This window comes from Silene latifolia, chromosome Y (genome assembly GCF_048544455.1).
Source record: "Silene latifolia isolate original U9 population chromosome Y, ASM4854445v1, whole genome shotgun sequence".
In the NCBI taxonomy this organism is placed as follows: Eukaryota; Viridiplantae; Streptophyta; class Magnoliopsida; order Caryophyllales; family Caryophyllaceae; genus Silene; species Silene latifolia.
In genome coordinates, this window is record NC_133538.1 from 139,667,259 (window position 1) to 139,682,088 (window position 14,830).

General features: G+C 43.6%; 1 non-coding gene across 1 annotated transcript; it reads left to right on the plus strand.

Annotated features, from left to right (window-relative positions):
- Window positions 1-14,496: 14,496 nt before the first annotated feature.
- LOC141636367 (small nucleolar RNA R71) lies at window positions 14,497-14,603 on the plus strand. The gene has a single exon (XR_012540985.1). It is a non-coding gene; the product is annotated as a small nucleolar RNA R71 (small nucleolar RNA).
- Window positions 14,604-14,830: the final 227 nt, after the last annotated feature.

The following is a 14,830-nucleotide window of genomic DNA, read 5'->3' on the forward strand; positions in this document are numbered from 1 at the left end:
CAAAACAATTATGGATAGAGTGGAGGTAAAGCATCAAGCTAGCACCTAAACAAGACCATACTAAGCAAATCCGACTCTCATCCGATTATGAAATCAAACACAAGTGCCCTTCTTTGGCACGAAACTCACTAACCAATACACAATATCCTCAAAAAGATATAAATAAAACATAGGAGTAAGACCGTCACAAACTTCCCTTTTTTACACGGTCTATTCTTTTTCTTTTTCTTTTTTTTTTCTTTTTTTATGCTTTTCTCATTTTCCTGCCCACATTTTCTCTCTCTTTTTTTTTTCATTTTTCACAACTTTTTTTTTCTTTTCAATTCAAACATATCCTCCATTATTTTCTTTTCTTTTCTACCAACTCCATACGAAATAGAACGAACCAACTTGCATCAATGGAAAATATACCACAAAATTACACTAAAATATCTTGACAGGCATGCTTAATTTGGGTGTAGTTAATAGGTCAAAAGGCTAAGTTTGGCTAATGTGGAGCTAAATGGGTGAAAATGAAAGAAAGGGAAAAAATTGCAAGCGCCTCCCTGCATGTGACACTGACCACAAACTCGAATGTATGCAAGCAAAAAGCAATCGAATTTCATAAAAGTGCAAAGTAATGAACATGATATGCAAGGAGTATACTACTCTCAATTCCTACATGAACTGGTCATAAATGACACCAGTTATACGACTCTAATAACTTAGAAATTTTAAAGTAGTTTGCCAATTTTTCAGGTCAAGTCTATATGATCAGCTGTATTTTTAACATTAACTCGTAGACAATGCGCATGACAAAGCTAAAAAAATGCCAATCAGATGCAAGGCTTAAGTGAAATGACAAGTTACAGTGAAAAATCATCACAGAAATCTACCGTTCCGACTCGACCTATATGCAAAAATAAACGTGATATTTTTTTCGAATTTTTTTTCGAAATTTACTATTTTTTGTGATTTTTGGTTTTTTTGAAATTAAAAGCAATGCAAGCAGAAAATTAAATGTGAATACAAAACAAATGCAAATTTAGACTCAAAGCATGCAATACCCTCCCCAAACCAAAACGGACAACGCCCTCGTTGTCCTCCAGCATACACCATCAGTATATATACGGGGAATGGGATAAATACAGCCAATAAATGAATGAATAAATAAATAAAGGAGATGAAAAATAAATAGAAGCAGAAATACTTACAAAATAAGCGAACTTCCCTAAACCAGCCAGAAAACTGGGGAAGTGAGTAGACCAGTAGCTACTCGTCAGCCTCCTCCTCCTCCTCACCAACCACCGTGAAGTCAGAGTCTCGCTCCTGCTCCCGTATCCTCCTCTCGTCAGCTCTAGCTCTCTCCTCCTGCTCAGCTGTGTCCGCCTCGCTCTCTGGCTGTGGGTACCCCTCCGCCGGGTATTGGTAGAAATAAGGGTGTGGCCAGCCGTCTGGAACAGGACGTCCTCTCCGCATGTGGTACTCGTATAGAGGAAACAAGGCAAGTGCCTGGTCCCACTCCATACAAGCCACTCTACTGCATATCTCAAGCAACAAACCGTCACGACGCGCTTGGTCCATGACCTCGGGCACTTCAAAGGGTGGAGAAGGAACAAATTTAACCGGCAGAACCGGCTGTGGAACAGAAGGAGTAGGGATATGGGTCGGTGTAGGCGTGGGCGTGGACGTCTGCCCAGCCTGAGTCGGTGTAGACCCCTCTCCAGTCACAGGTCGCTTCCGCTTCTTAGAAGCGGAAGAAGTGGAAGAAGAAAGTGTAAGGTGGTAGGAAGGTAAAGGTGGAGGCAACTTACCCGACATAGTGGTCAAAGGTAAAAGACGGGGTAGGCCAGGAAATGGTAAGGTCATGGACTTGGAACCACGGATCTTCCAAGTCCGCTGATCCTTAGCTAACCAAAACATTGCCTGCATGGCGTTAATATCTAAGTATGCATCTCTATCTACATGTGTCAAGCCTCGGGGGAAGTTAGTGAAGAGGGAACGGGCAATAAAGGAGGCTATCCCTCCACAGGAAATCGTGCCCGTCCTCTTCTGCCCGACAGCGTTAAAATGTTTAGCTGTCAAATATGCAATGTTAAAAACGAAGGGGCCAGCGCCATCAATGTTCAAATAGTCTCCTAAAATAAACAACTCAACGTTGTTAGGCTCCTTTCGGCCAAAAATCGTCCCTCCGACGAGACGAAGAAAGTAACGGGCCGAGGGAAGATGGAAGTGAGCCATCTTCCTCTGGTCGTAGGGAGTTTGTGCCAAAGTGGGGCAAAGTAAAGCCAGGACCTTCCGAGGAGGATCCTGATGGCCGTGAGAAGACAAACCCAACCTCCTCCCAAACTCAGCTAAAGTCCAAGTGGTGGTCTGGTTAAACAGTCGAAAGGAGACACAAGAACTCACCGGGTCAGTGTCATAAGAACCAGCTGAGAAAGTAAAAGAGCTAAAGAACTCGAGGGTCAATTGCTCATAGGTCAATGCACTCATCGTGGTCAGCCCAGTCATCCCCGTCTCGTTTAATAGTTAAGCCACGGGTTCTAAAGTCCCAAACTTTTCAAGAGAAGAACGACACAAAAACTTGTTAGATGTAATGTCACAGCCCATCAAAAATTTAAAACGTTTACGATGAAGCGAGTTCACGAAACATACCTAAGGGAACTCGGGAAGCGAGTCTAAGGAGTTATCTGCCACGAACCTGGCAGCCATGCATCCAGCAGCAGTAGGGACCCCTTGTCCCCGTCCCCGTCCACGTGCAGCAGCACTTAGGGCATATGCAGCCAGTCCAGGAGCGCGGCCTGAGACTAGTCTAGGGACAAGCGCAGACGATGTAGAAACTGTGACAGGGGGTGTCGACGCAGCAGGGGTCGACACCAAAGATGGTACAATAGAAGTAGCAGTAGCAGCAGCTGCAACAGCAGGAGCAACAGTAGGGCTAGTGACGGTGGTGGCAGGAGGGACCACCGTCTCAGAACTAGACGGAATAGCAGTAGAGCTAGAGGAAGGCATACTACTAACCATCGTATTAAATAAACAAGTCCTTTTATCAGAGAATTAATCAATAACAACACGATTTTCCCCCCAATTTCACAAATTTTGAAACCCTAAAACCCTAATTAAGGTCGAAAATCAATCAATTTAAACAATTAAAACGAGGAGAAGGACTTACTTGATGATTACTCAAGATTCAATGCAATTAGAATCAACAAAAGCAACAAATCAATCGGATTAAGAACCGATTTTCGCAAACCCTAAAATCGCGAAAAATCCGCAATAGACACGAATTTGAAAGGGGAAATAAGGGGCTTTTATCGAAAATAAAGCAAGGGATAAAATAAAAGGAAGAAGAAGAAGTATGAATGATAATAGAAAAGGGAATAGAGGTACTCCCGTGGTTATTATCAGCATTTCCACTCGATCGAGTGATTTGAAACCACTCGATCGATATTGTTCTTTATCATTCTGTTCGATCGAGTCCTTCTAAGTTTTTCGATCGAGAGGTTCCTTCTCCTCCTTTGATTCTTCTCGATCGAGAACGGCAGGATGTTCGATTGAGGACTTTTGCTCTCCTATTTTCTCTCGATCGAGTACAGGACAACTCGATCGAGGGACCTTCACTATTGGCATTTCGATCGAGTACTCTAGTTTACTCGATCGAAGACTATGGCTGGGAAATCTACTCGATCGAGTACAAAAAGTGCTCGATCGAGGCTATTTCCGTTGTCACACATCCCAAAGCATCTAACCTTCCCCAAACCTGCATAAAAACACAGCAAAACACTTCCCGCAAATTAAAGTCACAAAATGCAGTCTATATTCGGTCTTATGCTAAAAACTAACTATGCTATTGTCTAAAAGTCCAAATGCAAATTAAAAAGTCTAACAGAAATTCAAATTACAAAGTTTTTACAACGGGACATTTCCCGTTTATATTCCGAAACACTTTGACAGCCTAAAAGAGGGCTTCTGACTGGAGGAGATCCCTTCAGCATCGCGGACCGTCCTTTTGGATTGCCATGAGCTTGAACTTGAACTGGGTAAAAAAGAATAGTTCGCGTCCACATACGCCTTCACTTTCTTCTTCCCTTTGTCATTCGTTTTCTGGTCATGAGTCCTTTCCTTGGCATCATCCTTAGCATCATTCCCATTAACGAGCTTGGTTTTCACTATACCTTGACCGACGGAATCTCCAATATCCACTCTGTTTATACCTGCGATAATGGAAATAACAGAATGGTCCTCCATATCGCTCTCAGTCTGAGACGGAGGTGTCAGTATAACAGCACAAGACTCAATATTATCAATTGGAGAGTCTGGTTTGGGGTTTATGGAGGGTAGGGCATTGCAAGGTTGAACTTGCATAGTGTAATACTTCGTATTTATGAGTCTTTGGGTACTCTATCGAGTAGGCGTTACTCTGTCGAGTAAGGATGAGTTGCGTTTTAAAATAGTTTCTGACCTGTTGGGTGCTCGATCGAGTAACTAGGATACTCGATCGAGTAAGGGGGTACTCGATCGAGTACCTTGGGTACTCGATCGAGTAGCCGGTTTACGGGGAGGTTTTCTCGGGTTTTGTTAATTATGCGATTAAGATATATAACCTTTTTCGTCATTATGCTAAACACTTTTGCAAAACCTAATTTACTGTCAAAGAGAGAAAGCAAGTACGTTCATCATCTTAATCGCATTGTTAGCAAATCCCGGAGTTTGGAAGGTCAGTTTTCATCGTTTGTTATACCGTTAAGATCCTTGCGTCAAAGGTAAGATCTATGTACCCTTTTTGTTGTATTTTCTTTAACTTGGTTAAACCCTAATCTAGGGATTTGGGGGTTTTTGAGTAGTTTGTGATTTGGTAGCATTTGTATGTTGTATGATAGGAGGAGGGTTCGTAGAAGAAGCTTTTTGATTCAAATTTTGTAGAGACCGTCCGATAGTTGTGCTTTCCAGGTAGGATTTCCTACTCAGTATTAGTCCCATAATGGGATGATTGTTGATGTGTTGTGGTTGATTGAATAATATAGTAATTGTATTGTGACGGTTGTTGATTGTGATTGTTTGTCTCTGGTTCTCGAGGCGTGTCCTCGGCTGAGTGGGGTCACTTGCGGGAGTGGCTTCACGCCCTAGTTTCGCCCTTCGTGGAACCCGCCACGGAAGGGGATGTGCACATTAATGGACAGGGTTATCACTCGTTATGAGGAGCGGGGATTTGGTGGGTGCGGCTGCGGTCCCCATCGCAGGATCGGGTCCAAAGTGGACGATCGGTGATTGAGATTGTTGGAATTGGTGTGGTTGTGTGTGTGACGGTTAAGCTGTCTGTTTATCTTATTGATGATATATATTGAGTTGTGTGATTAATCGACCCCGGTTGTTGTTTTGTAAAACTGCGGTGATCCATTCGGATGGATGGTGAGCGAGAATTGAGCAAGTTTGAGTTCGCAGATCGGGATAGTGGGAGGTGCCACCGTCGACGATAGAAGTCTTCGCTGTAGTCTTTTAGTTTTATGACATTTCAGTATTTCAAGAGATGTTGGTTTTAAGAACTTGTACCCGTATTGTGGGATTTGGTTTTGATTGTACTTTTCACTAAAAGTTATATCATTTAAGTTGTTTTGTTATTGTCTTATGAATATCATGCCTCGGGTAACCGAGATGGTAATATCTTCATACCTGAGTGGTCCTGGTAAGGCACTTGGAGTATGGGGGTGTTACAAATGGTATCAGAGCGACGATCCTGAAACCTGTAACCAATGAACTTAATGAACATAGGGAGTCAATTAAAATGAACCTGGGGTAAAGGTTGTAGGAGCTAATGCAAAGGCTTGGGAGACGTCCTGAAGTCGCGAACTCGCCCTACAATTTTGAACCGGTCACATGGGGGGTGTATGTCAAGGTCGAATGCGTTGTTTGGTTATCTGGTGTGTGAATGTGATGAAGTGTGTGTAACTGTTGGGTGTTTGCGGTAGGAAGTTGGGAATGTGAAAGAAAGGTTGATGATATATGTAGAATTGTAGTTGGAACGAAAACATGTTGGGTGTTTACAATGTGGCGTTTAATAACATGATATAATGATTTCGTAGATCGTATGAAAAGATGCGTAGCATTATATGCTTAGTTATGATATAATGTTGGTTTTATAAAGTTTTTAGCATGTTAGCATATGATATAGCATGCGGGTAGCGTTTCTGAGTTAGCATGACTCGATCGAGTGGGACTGACTTGATCGGGTGGGTTTTTGACGATTTTAAGTCCAGAATCGTGTTTTTGGGCACTCGAACGAGTACCTCGGGCACTCGATCGAGTAGGGGGTCACTCGATACTCGGTCGAGTATGTTAGAGATCAGAAGGTCTGTTTGGGGTCTGAGGTTGGGGCACTCGATCGAGTATAGTGGGCAGTCGATTGAGTAGCCTGTTACTCGATCGAGTATATTTGGGAACTCGATCGAGTAGGGTCTGGGCAGCTTGTTTTCGTGTTTTGAGGTTTTGGCGCGTATGTTTATATCCACCCCTTTTTCTGTTATAGTTTCAAGATGCCGCCCAAGAAGAATGCGTTGTATGCGAGAGATGAGCTTATGAACATAGATGACATCGTTAAGATGTTGGAGCATCAGGATGCTCTTACTGAGGCTTTAAAGACTGTGGGGAAATATAAGGATAAGGATAAGGAGAAAGAGGTTGATCACTCTAAAATCAGCCTCTATATAGCGAGGTTTAACCCGAAAGAGTACAAGGGAGTTGGGGAGCCGAACCTTCTTGATAGCTAGCTTAGAGAGATGGAGAACATATTAGATTTGGTTCACTTGTCCGATGAGATGAGAGTGGGAACAGTTGTATTCTATCTGAGGGAGGCAGCTGGTAAGTGGTGGGATACGGTGAAAGTGAGTGCTAAGGAGTTGTATGTGAACCAAGGTTTACCTGCTATACCTTGGGAAGAGTTTCGTAGGGCTATGAGAAAAGAGTTTGTACCGGAGCATGTGAGGAGTAAGTTGAGGGAAGAGTTTGACAGTTTTAAGATGACCGCCGAGATGTCTGTGGCCGAGTATTACAGGGAGTTCAATGACAAGTCTAGGTTTGCTGAGGATATGGGTTTGAGTGAGGAGAATTTGGCGGTGATGTTTGAGAGGGGGTTGACCCCTAAGATTATGGATAAGTTACCCGTGGGAGTCCTTACGATGTTAAGGAAGCTTATGAGAGGGCCGGGAGAGCCGAGAGGTTGGTGGAGATGGCTCGGGGAGAGGTCGGGGGTGAGAAAAGGAAGTCGAGAGCGAGGGTGGTGGCCAATCTAATCACAAGAAAGGCAACCACAATCGGTCTAAAGGGTTTTCTTTCCGGGTCGGGTTGATCTTTGGGGCTTCCTTTGGGCGTGGCCGTGGAAGTGTTAGTGGTAGTTGGGGAGTGACTTGCTATAGTTGTGGTGGTGTAGGCCACAAGAGACATGAGTGCACAAGTGCACCGGGAACTTTCCGGAGACTGCGAGAGCTATGCGAGCAATAGACCGGCCCGGGTCATGGCTAAACCGGGAAGTCGAGCTACCAGAGTGGAGGCAACCGCGAATCGCGGTAATTCTTATTAGAAACCACCAACGAACAACAACAACAATCAAGGGTCGGGTGCTAAGCCGACCACATCGCCAAGATCTTGTCCAGGGAGGTGGACAGAAGACCGATGGAAAGTTATTCATGATGGAGAAGAAAGCGGTGAGGAGGATGCACACGTTATCACCGGTACTTTTCTTGTTAATGGTATTCATACCTTTGTTTTGTTTGATTCGGGGGCTTCTCAGTCGTTTGTATCTTCGAGTCATGTTAAACGGTTGGGTTTGAGGGTATATGAGTCTGTGAGTGAGCAAGTTTTTATACCTTCGGGTGAGTCTGTATCTTGTGGGAGGTTATATAGGGATGTACCTATGATAGTTGGACAAGTTGATTTCCTTGTAGACTTGCTAGAGTTTCCTTTTGACGGTTTTGAGATGATAGTTGGGATGGATTGGCTGGGAAAGTATAAAGCTAAGATAGACTGTCATCAAAAGAAAGTGTCTTTAAGAGGTCCTAAGGGTGTTAGTGTGTCTTATCGTGGGTTTCTAGTCAAACCCAAAGTTAAGTTGATTGCAGCTGTCACTTTGAAGTCTTACCTGAGGAAGGGATGTCCTTTGATCTTGTGCCATGTGAGAGATGACCGGATAGAGAGTCCGATTGTTGATCGATCACGGTGGTGGGAGAGTTTGAGGATGTGTTTTCAGAGGAGATTCCGGGGTTGCCGCCGAGAAGAGAGATAAATTTCACAGTAGAGTTGAAACCAGGGACGGGGCCAATCTCTAAGGCACCGTACCGTATGGGTCCTAAGGAGATTGAGGAGCTTAGGAAACAGTTGGATGATCTGATAGAGAAGGGATACATTAGACCTAGTGTATCGCCGTGGGGAGAACCAGTTCTTTTCGTGAAGAAGAAAGATGGGAGTTTGAGGTTGTGCATAGATTACAGGGAGCTGAACCGAGTGACGGTGAAGAATAAGTATCCTTTACCAAGGATAGATGACCTGTTTGATCAGTTGAGTGGTGCATCGGTCTTTTCCAAGATCGATCTGAGGTCGGGGTACCATCAGGTGAAGATTAGAGAGGTGGACATACCAAAGACAACTTTCACGTCGAGGTATGGCCATTATGAGTATGTGGGGATGTCGTTTGGGTTGTCTAATGCACCGGCAGTGTTTATGGATTTGATGAATATGATCTTTAGACAGTTTTTGGACAAGTTTGTAGTGGTGTTTATCGATGACATCTTAGTCTACTCTAAGAATAAGGAGGAGTATGAGGAGCATCTGAGGATCGTGTTGCAAATTTTGAGGGAGCATGAGCTATATGCTAAGCTATCCAAGTGTGAGGTCTGGTTAGAGAAAGTTGCTTTTCTGGGGCATGTGATCTCTAAGGAGGGAGTAGCTGTGGATCCGGCGAAGATTGAGGCAGTGACAAAGTGGGAAGCACCAAATAATGTTGCTGAGATCAGGAGTTTTCTGGGTTTAGCTGGGTACTACAGATGGTTCCTGAAAGATTTCTCCAAGATAGCTAGACCTATGACAGCGTTGATGAGGAAAGAGAACAGGTTTCGTTGGGATGAGAGTTGTGAGACGGCGTTCCAAACGTTAAAGGAGCGTTTGACCACAGCTCATGTCTTAGCATTGCCTGAAGGGATCGAGAACTTTGAGGTTTATACAGATGCCTCAAAGAACGGGTAAGGATGTGTGTTGATGCAGAACGGTAAAGTGATTGCCTATGCTTCTAGGCAATTGAAGCCTTATGAGGAGAACTACCCTACTCATGATCTGGAGTTGGATGCAGTGGTGTTTGCTCTCAAGATATAGAGACATTACCTTTATGGAGTAATCTTTAAGGTATTTTCTGATCACAAGAGTCTCAAGTATATTTTCACTCAAAAGGAGTTGAACATGAGATAGAGGAGGTGGATGGAGCTGATTGGCGATTATGACATGGAAATTATCTACCATGAAGGGAAGGCCAATGTAGTTGTTGATGCTTTGAGTAGGAAGAGTGTACATTCTCTGTGTACAGCTCTATCTTTGATGAGGTTGAGAGATGAGGTAGCGAGATTTAGGATACATATGATGCAGAAAGGAGATGCCATGGGTGATATGACAGTGCAACTTGTGTTTTATGATGACATTCGAAGTAAGCAGGCATTGGATCCTAAGATAGTGGAGTGGAGAGCTGGAGTAGAGAAAGGGACAGTGTCTCGATTCTACATTCACACAGATGGTAGTTTGAGGTTTGACGGTAGGTGGTGTGTTCCTAATGATGAGGAGTTGAAAAAGACTATCATGACAGAGGCACATTGCACACCGTATTCAGTACATCCAGGTGGTGACAAGCTATATAAGGATTTGAAGAACACGTTTTGGTGGCCTGGGATGAAGAAAGAGACATCTGAGTTTGTGGCCCGTTGTTTGACATGCCAGAGAGTTAAGGGGGAACAACGACGACCGCAAGGTAAGATTCAGTCTTTAACAGTACCTGAGTGGAAGTGGGAATACATTTCCACTGATTTTATCGTGGGTTTGCCAAAGAGTCAACAAGGTAATAACATGATTTGGGTAATAGTGGATCGACTGACCAAGTCAGCTCACTATGCTCCAATGAAAGATACATGGACTAAAGCACAATTGGCTATGGCCTATCGAAAGAACGTGCTTAAGTTGCATGGAGTCCCTAAGGACATAGTTTCTGACAGAGATGCGAGATTTATATCAAGGTTTTGGAAAGAGTTGCAGAAATCGTTGGGAACAACTTTGAAGATGAGTATAGCATTTCATCCCATGGACAGACATTTGGACAGACGAGAGAACAATCAAGACTCTTGAGGATATGTTGCGAGCTTGTGTGATGGATTTTGGTGGTAGCTGGGAACAGAGGTTGGACTTGATAGAATTCTCTTACAATAACAGCTATCACACTAGTATTGGTATGGCACCGTTTGAGGCTTTGTATGGGAGGAGATGTAGGAGTCCGATTTGTTGGGACGATAGTGCTGAGGCAGTGGTTTTAGGACCAGAGATGGTGCATGAGATGGTGGAATAGATTAAGATGATCAGGGAACGGATTAGGGCAGCTCAGGATAGGCAAAAGAGTTATGCAGATCTACATCGCTGGGACATAGAGTTTCAAGTGGGGGACAAGGTTCTTTTGAAAGTGTCTCCTATGCGTGGAGTTATGAGATTTGGGAAGAAAGGCAAGCTAAGTCAGAAGTTTATCGGGCCTTATGAGATCTTAGAGCGAGTTGGGGAAGTTGCATATCGTCTGGCTTTACCAGCTGCGCTAGAGAGAGTGCATAATGTGTTTCATGTATCGCAGCTGCGGAAGTATGTGAGTGACCCGTCACATGTGTTAGAGGCAGAGAACTTAGAGCTAGATGAGTCCTTATCATATCTTGAGGTGCCTAAGCAGATTCTTGATCGAAAGGTTAGGAAGACCAGGAGTGGTGAGACAGTTTTGCTTAAGATCCTTTGGTCTAACCACGAGACTGAGGAAGCTACATGGGAGCCAGAGGAAGCTATGAAAGAGCGTTACCCTTTTCTTTTTGATCAGGTATGTATGGTTACGGGGACGTAACCTTGTTTCTTTTAGGGGGGTAGGAGATGATCGCGACGAGTTTTTAAGAGTTTCATACCCTTTTTGTATGTTGTGTCAGTATGTGTGTCGGGATGAGTTAGGTTAGTAACACGTTTTATGTTGAGTTTTGTTTTGGTTGTTGAGTCGGAAGTGTTGAGGGGGTACCTTTGTTTAGTAGTGGTTTGAACTTCGGGGACGAAGTTCTTTTTAAGGAGGGAAGACTGTAATACTTCGTATTTATGAGTCTTTGGGTACTCTATTGAGTAGGCCTTACTCTGTCGAGTAAGGGTGAGTTGCGTTTTAAAATAGTTTCTGACCTGTTGGGTACTCGATCGAGTAACTAGGATACTCGATCGAGTAAGGGGGTACTCGATCGAGTACCTTGGGTACTCGATCGAGTAGCCGGTTTACGGGGAGTTTTTCTCGGGTTTTGTTAATTATGCGTTTAAGATATATAACCTTTTTCGTCATTATGCTAAACACTTTTGCAAAACCTAATTTATTGTGAAAGAGAGAAAGCAAGTACGTTCATCATCTTAATCGCATTGTTAGCAAATCCCGGAGTTTGGAAGGTCGGTTTTCATCGTTTGTTATACCGTTAAGATCCTTGCGTCAAGGGTGAGATCTATGTACCCTTTTTGTTGTCTTTCCTTTAAGTTGGTTAAACCCTAATCTAGGGATTTGGGGGTTTTTGAGCAGTTTGTGATTTGGTAGCATTTGTATGTTGTATGATAGGAGGAGGGTTCGTAGAAGAAGCTTTTTGATTCAGCTGTAGAGACCGTCTGATAGTTGTACTTTCCAGGTAGGATTTCCTACTCAGTATTAGTCCCATAATGGGATGATTGTTGATGTGTTGTGGTTGATTGAATAATATAGTAATTGTATTGTGACGGTTGTTGATTGTGATTGTTTGTCTCTGGTTCTCGAGGCGTGTCCTCGACTGAGTGGGGTCACTTGCGGGAGTGGCTTCACGCCCTAGTTTTGCCCTTCGTGGAACCCGCCATGGAAGGGGATGTGCACATTAATGGACAGGGTTATCGCTCGTTATGAGGAGCGGGGATTTGGTGGGTACGGCTGCGGTCCCCCATCGGGGATCGGGTCCAAAGTGGACGATCTGTGATAGAGATTGTTGGAATTGGTGTGGTTGTGTGTGTGACGGTTAAGCTGTCTGTTTATCTTATTGATGATATATATTGAGTTGTGTGATTAGTACTGACCCCGATTGTTGTTTTGTAAATCTGCGGTGATCCATTCGGGGATGGTGAGCGAGAATTGAGCGAGTTTGAGTTGAATCTTTGGGATAGTTGGGAGGTGCCACCGTCCGACGATAGAAGTCTTCATTTGTGTAGTCTTTTAGTTTTATGACATTTCAGTATTTGATGAGAGATTCGTTTTAAGAACTTGTACCCGTATTGTGGGATTTGGTTTCAGTTGTACTTTTCACTAAAAGTTATATCATTTAAGTTGTTTCGTTAATGTCTTATGAATATCATGCCTCGGGTAACCGAGATGGTAATATCTTCATACCTGAGTGGTCCTGGTAAGGCACTTGGAGTATGGGGGTGTTACACATAGGGACCCTACGAGCATTGGACTGATAAAAGGTCAGCTCCTCGTTACCTACCTGAAAAGTAAGGGTCTTCCCCCCGACATCGATTACCGCGCGAGCAGTAAATAAAAATGGTCGTCCTAATATGATAGAAGTGTAAGAATCCTCGGGGATGTCCAAGACCACAAAGTCAACGGGAATAAATAATTTCCCGATCTTTACAGGTATGTCCTCTAAGACGCCTAGTGGCCATGATAAAGTACGGTCGGCTATCTGCACAGTCATGTTGGTAAAGTGAAACTTGGTCAAACCCAGTCTCTTAGCGAGAGACAGCGATAAGACACTCAAGCTAGCTCCTAAGTCACATAGCGCATTATCAATCAAGTGGGTCCCTATATGGCATGGAATAGAAAAGCTACCCGGGTCAGATTGTTTGGGTGGTGTCTTATTCTGAATTAAGGCAGAACTTATTTCAGTCAAAGCTACCGTTTCATGATCACTAATATGCCTCTTACTCGTTAATATTTCTTTCATAAATTTCATGTAAGAGGGTATCTGGGTAAGCAGTTCGACGAATGAAACGTTGACGTGAAGGCTCTTTAAAATATCAGCAAATTTTCCGAACTGTTGTTCAACCTTCCCGTTTAGCAATCGCCTCGGGAAAGTGACCGTAATGGGAATTTCTAAACCTTTATTCCTTTCTACCAAAGTTTCAACACGATCATCAGCAGTTTTACTCGATCGACCTCTTCTTCCTTTCGATCGAGCACTTTCATCAGCAGTTTCCTTCGATCGAGGACTATCATCCACTCGATCGAAGTCTTCAATTTCAACATCACTCGATCGAACAGTGGTTTCACTCGATCGAGAATTCTCCTTTGCAATTCCTCTCGATCGACCACCTGAAATGAGTCGATCGAGCACTTATCTCGGGTTCAGCATACTTTCGTCCAATGACGACTATTCGCTCTCAGCAACAATGATTTTCGGGTCTGATTTGTCATCGGCAGTCGACATTTTAGGTCCTTTGTAGGAAAGACCGCTTCTCAAATTTATCAGATTCACCGTCTCATGATGGTTCTTATCAGGTTGAGATGGTAAATGACCTGGCTTCCTTGAAGCTTGATTAGTGGCGAGTTGAGCTATGTGAGACTCGAGTGATTTGATGGATGCATCTTTTTGTTGGTCACTCTTTTGCAATTGGACAGTCAATGCTTTTATCATTGACTTTAACTCAGTCATCTCACTTACACCACCAGAGGAAGCACCTTAATGCGGCGGTGGAAAAGATGGAGGCTTTTGAAAGCCTTGTTGAGCTTTATGAGCTGGAATGTTGACTTGTTGTTGTTGTTGCTGCTGCGGTGGAGGGGTATGATTCAATACATTCTGACTAGTCCATCTCAAATTAGGATGGACTCCACTCTGATTGTTGTAATAGGAGCCTCTTTGGCTAAATTGTTGAAAGGCATACACCTGCTCTTTCTCAGCTAGACAGTCAACAACAGTGTGACCATCTTCTCCTCCACATCTCTCACATAAGACGGTTTCTTGTCTAGTCAACAAGTGAACCGTCTGTTCATCTCCCGCATTCTGCAACTCCAACTTGTCAAACCTTGCATTCATGGCTTCCAGCTGAGCTAAAACTGCAATATCAACAGAAGAAACTGTTCTAATTCCTCCTCTCGGGTTCCCATATTCAGCACAATGGGTAGCCATCTCCTCTATAATGCCCCATCCCTTGTCATCATCAATATTCTTTTGGAATCGTCCATTTGTTGAAGCATAAAAAATAGCACGGTGGTCGTCGTACAACCCATTATAAAACTGGTTGCATAAGAACCACTGATCAAAACCATGATGAGGAAGAGACCGCACCAATTTCTTAAATCGGCTCCAAGCTTCATAAAAATTCTCATCTGGCGTTTGCTTGAAGCTCGTGATATTTCCTCTAAGTTGATTATTTCGTTGTGGAGGAAAGTATCTTTTATTGAAAGCAAGGGCTAGGGTCTCCCAGTTGATGATCCCAGCCGCGGTTCTGTCAAGATCAGTGAGCCATTCTCGGGCTCCATCGATCAAAGAAAAAGAAAATATGACCTCCTTAATCTTGTCCTGAGTCACTCCCTTAGTAGCAGAAATGGTAGAACAGTAGTCCGTGAAAACCTTCATATGCTTTCGCGGGTCCT